The sequence below is a fragment of the Conger conger genome, chromosome 7, assembly GCF_963514075.1.
Source record: "Conger conger chromosome 7, fConCon1.1, whole genome shotgun sequence".
NCBI classification, from domain to species: Eukaryota; Metazoa; Chordata; class Actinopteri; order Anguilliformes; family Congridae; genus Conger; species Conger conger.
Window position 1 is genome coordinate 15,289,227 of NC_083766.1, and position 5,360 is coordinate 15,294,586.

Below are 5,360 nucleotides of genomic sequence, written 5' to 3' on the forward strand. Positions count from 1 at the left end.
TATCCTGACTCTGATGAAAGCCGTGGCTCCGTACGGAGCTGACCTCAGAGGTCCCGTCTCAGATTTTGTGTGCGAGGATCACGCCGCATTCCGACAGCGCCGAGCCCTCCCTGCCCCTCAGGGTCACATGCCCAGCCCCGGCAGACACCCCCAAGGAAACATCCCATTGACCCCTCCAGCCACCTGATCAGCCTTCTGCCCCTGCCAGCAATATGCTCCAGGCTCATGTAGGACCCTCCAAGGGTCAGTCTCACTCTGCTGAATGCACCATTTACCGTCCCAATGAACAGCACCAAAAGTTACTGATATCTGTGTATTGAGGCTTCACATGCTTATAGTCCTCAAATAAATTACTTTGGAGGCTTCTGTCCAAAATACACATGTGATGTGGGGAATACAACACCACACAAGTCAGGAGACAATGCTAGTGAAGAGGATGCAGGGGTAAAGAGCAACTATAACAGGGCAATATCTGACTTGGAGGCTTATATCAGAGCATGTGCTATGCATGCTCCAATTCACCAATACAGTAGGTGATTTAGGTTTCTTTTGCTCTTGTATCAGTGTATAAGAGAAGCAGAATACAGAATAAAATGTTCATTGCTGAATCAACTCTCATACCCTGAACACTTTATTCTGACAGAGTACGTGTGAGTAGATCTGGGCTCGTATAAACACTGCTGGAGTTAAATCAACACTGTGAAGTGTACACTGTGTTTTACAGTGTAGTCATGCTCAGCTGTAAGTTCCCATCCAATCGGCCTGAATCCTGACAGACTGTACTTACTCAGACATCCATCGTAGAGTCAGCGAGAGAGGCAAGGACATGAGGTAATAACTTCTCCGACAAACACAGCCAACTACTCTAGAAAGACAGCTGTTCGTGGTGCTGGGCAAAAGGACACACGTCCATCACTGGGAAGCAAATTCGCACTCTTAAACTGCTGCCAAAATGCTTGTGGTTCCATTCCGGCACAGAGTGATTCTCGCTGACTTTTTTCACCGTGCTGAGAGGCACTTGCCCTCAGGTCTCTTATTAAGTCCTGGCCTGTCCTTGTGAATGACTGCAGGGGAAGTGTTCTGCAAAATAAATAAGAAAAATAAGAATGAAAAATCCTTGCATAATACACCTTTTTGTACATTTTCAGCCTTTTTTCTGGTTAATTTATGAGACCAAGAGCTGTTTCATTCTGCATAGCACATTCATTCACAAGCACTTTTGGAAGGTGTTTTTGAAGAGCTTTTTTTGCTATTCCTCCCTTCTATTCATCAGCAGTTTCACAGCCTGTTTTTACTCTGGCTGCTGCCGCATTGTGCTGTGGCAGTTTTCTCAAACAATGTCCTCATGAAAGAACAGGATCTAAACTTTCACTGCAGATGTTAATTCACAACTCTAGATTCAGGTTGTAGTTTGTGTAGTTGTGGTCAGTTTTGGGGAAGGTATACATTGTTTCAAATTCCATATTAATTTCCATAAATCGCAGACTTCACTGTCACAAACTTGAAATGCACGCCAACAAGCAAGTGCAACAAGAAAGTGCATTGCTGGAATCATAACACGTATCCTAACATGTTATTGTTGTACTAAAACTATGACTTCTGCTTATTATTAGCAATGTTATAGAAATTGATGTTGTCAAATGATATTATGTTGAGGCAAGGAACGTTGGCCTAAAATTTTGTCTCGCCATACTGTAATTCACAAAATTAGTTTGACAGCCATTATGTTCCCTAAAACGAAGGGAATCATGAAAATGATGCAATGAAGCAGTACATGGTCCAAGCCTTTAACAGTAACTCAATAAAAGCTACTGGAAGATTTTTTTTTTCCACAGTCCGCACCAAAATATCATCACAGTTACATGGGATCTATGTTCTATTCTTTCTAATCTATCTTTTCTCCTCAGAGAGAAAGATGTACTTTTCTTATCAGTTGTCAAATTTAGTCCATGCCATTTAGAAATGTTATTCCAGGATAAGAAATATTCTCTTAGGAAGAAGAAAGGGTCTTCAGTAAGGGTGCCTTTGTCATTGTCAGCTGCCATGGTTACTTGGGTCTAAGTTTGTTTCATTATTATGAAGTTAAAGGCAGAACTGCTTCACTTTTTCTCTCTGATTTGAAGTCAGTCATTATTTTTAGCGATTATTTAGTGACAGACAGCATTGGTAGAACCAGGAAATTTCAGATATGATTTGTTAAACCTAAATGAGACAATTGGATTAAATCAATTACCCTTCAGAAGCCTTGCCAAAACATTGAAGATGAAAGTTTTTGTAATTTACATTTGAATGGCATCTTCTGACCTGTTTCTTTTGTCCTTGTCATTCGTGTAAATGGTCCTTGGGCACTGTGATGGAGTCACAATATACTTGAATATCTTCAACAGCCTTCAAAATAAACTGTCGGAAATGGCTGGTGAAATGTTTGTGGCCTTTTCTGATAGTATCAAACTAATTTTAGGTTTCCTGGAAACAAATGGAAAAAATCTCTTGACATGAAAACAGCTATTTGTGCTAATCGATTAAACAAAATCCACCAAAACATCCCATTGCTGAAAAAAAGCTCTCTTTGTTTCACAAGTAAAAACCGTATATGCAATTGCTCACAGTCTGCCATCTGTGTGCTATTTAAATTGCTCCCAACAGCTATGGACTGCTTAATGCAAAAACTGTCAGGGAGTGTCATTAGTTGCTGCCATTTTAAAGCCTCAGATTTCATTAGCCACAGGAAGGCCCACATTACCCCCAGGATTAATGTCAAGTTTCTCAGTTCAGTGCGGCGGCCGTGGCCTGCATTTGAAGGGCCCTGTTGACCCTCTTGTTTAAATGCGCCCCCCACTCATTAAAGATTATACGGACCAAGGGGAAGCCTTAAACAGCCTGTGAATTATGGACTCTCAGGCCACACACAAAAACAAAATGTAGCTTTTTGTTATAGAAGGCAACAATAGTGGCAATAACTATTTACAACGGAAGATGTTTCCCTATATCCCATTATTGTGCTTCTAGCTGTTTTGCCACAGTGCCACGTTTTTGAGCTTTGCGTCATTGTTGCTTTCCGATGAGCTGTAATCAGGTGCATCCCAGCCAGACCTGGGCCTCTTGTTGTCAGAATGGCGGTATGTAGTTCCTTCACTGGGTGAGGAGTGAGCCATCCCTCTGTTATCTGGAAGAAAACACAAGGAGCTGACTCACTGTGGGCGAGGGGCAGGGACCTTTGTCCAGTGCGATAACTCCACACAAAGGAAAGGGCTCTCATTAGGACCTGGGCTTAATAAGGAAGAGCAGCCCATCAACAGGCAATAATGTCATCCGTTTCCTTCCCCACGATGATTAGAGGGAGTGGAGTGTTCTAGCCAAAGCTGAGTACTGGCACGCCAATCAGGCAATGAGAAATAAACAAGAATTAAGAAATATTCAAAGGCAGAGCCTAAAAGGGGTTTTCAGGTGGTGGCTTGTGTTGTGGTATTATTTATGAGGTTCCTTTATAATTAGCTTGAAGTCTGACTTCGGCATTGATGGAATACAATCTGGCTTCCGATTGACTGGGCCCAATTTAGCCATCGGCCTTTCCACCAGTCTCATCAGTGATGTTCTCAACAGCATTGCACCCTCTATTAGACTCCAGGCTTTGTGTTTCTCAGCTTTGTGTTCAAGAGACTTTATTTTATTACCTGGACATCCTACACAGGGCTCAATGTTAGTGCTCACACACCCTGCATATATTTCTCAGCACCAAAAGATCAAGGGAAAAAAGAAACCATTTTAGGATCATTCCACATGGTATCATGGGAGGTGGCTGTGGGGTCTTTTGAAACAACTAGTAGGTGGTTGACCAGTTCAGACCAGCTCCCAGATTGACGTGGTTTAGCTAGTTGACCTGTTTAAACTTTCAGCTTGACATGGTTGACCAGCTACCAGCTCAGACAAAGTACCAGCACTAGTTGGTCGACCAGCTCATACTCAACCAGCGTTATTACCAGCTTGGCCATGCTGGTTGATGAGCTCATACCCACTTAGACCAGCTTGACCAGTTTTTTTTTTTTTTTCAAACTGGTCGAGCTGGCTTACCTGGATTTTAGAGCAGGGGTGTGCACATCTGAAATCTAGATCACCGCCATGATGGCATTCACATTAATTCACAAATCTGCTTTAGTTCTATTTCATCAAGCCAAACCTGCCAAGCTCCTAGATGTGAAAGCACTGAAGACATATACCTATCACATACTGTACCCCAAATTGTTTTTGGTCACAGGGATTTTGCTGTCATACAGGAGAGATGAGTTGTGAAGGCATATGCCACAATCATCCATCCCTGCTTACACTTTCATCACATTTTTCTGTTAGTGAATTTTTAGGCTTTACTAAATCAGGTTCTCAACAAGTTTCTAAACTCCACTGATGAGAATGGGCTACAATGGGCCCGATGAGAATGGTGATTTCCCCTGATAAGTCTCCCCTCCACAACACATAGATCCTTAGATAGGTACTGCAGAGAGAGAATTACAACACTGACAAGACCCAGAGTGCTAATTACTGCTGCAACTGTTGCCAGCAAATTAGAAACAGAAAGGGGGGACATAAATTTATGAGTCCTGGACCCATATTCATGTAGTCTCTGAGTAGGAGTGCTGATCTAGAATATACTTGGCCTTTCAGCTAATAATAGATAAGGTTGGAATATGAATAGGGGAAACCTGATCTCAGACAAGCACTATTCCAGGGCCTGTCTCAAACATAGGAAGCCACAGAGGTGAAGCCTCAGTTGAAACAGTATTGTCAGGCTGGTGGATGAGAGACATCCCTTTGTGAGAGGCACCTTCCAGCCGCTGAAATCAGTTCAAAGGTCCATTAAACAGGATCTCCAGTAATTCACTAAGGGCTTGCTTTATAGCTAGTGTTAATATGATGACTGAACTTCCTAAGCAAAGTATTTTTCCAAAAAGCTTAGAAGAGACATTCCAAAGCATTGAAGAACAGATCAATGAAGTCAGGAGCTCTGGTGTAAATGATTGTTGCACACCCTGTGATACACCTGTGCAACCATTTTATAGCAAGCTGCTGTTCTGTTTTTGAAGTATAGCATCAGCTTGTCTTTTGTATTTATTCCAGTACTAATTCTCTACTGTGCATGATTGATGGCAGTAGCTTTTCAGATGCTATACAGTCCCTTGGATGTTGACCTGGGTAATTTAGTGGAGACACACAAGAGGTCTTCCAGCCATTTTATTCCAGCTATTATGAGAAATGAATAAAGGAATTATTATTTTCCTTTGCAAAATGGGTCTGGCTATCCTGTAATCTCAGTCTCCAGGCTAGAGTAATGTCTAAAGACATCAGTTGTGCAGTCCTATGAGCTT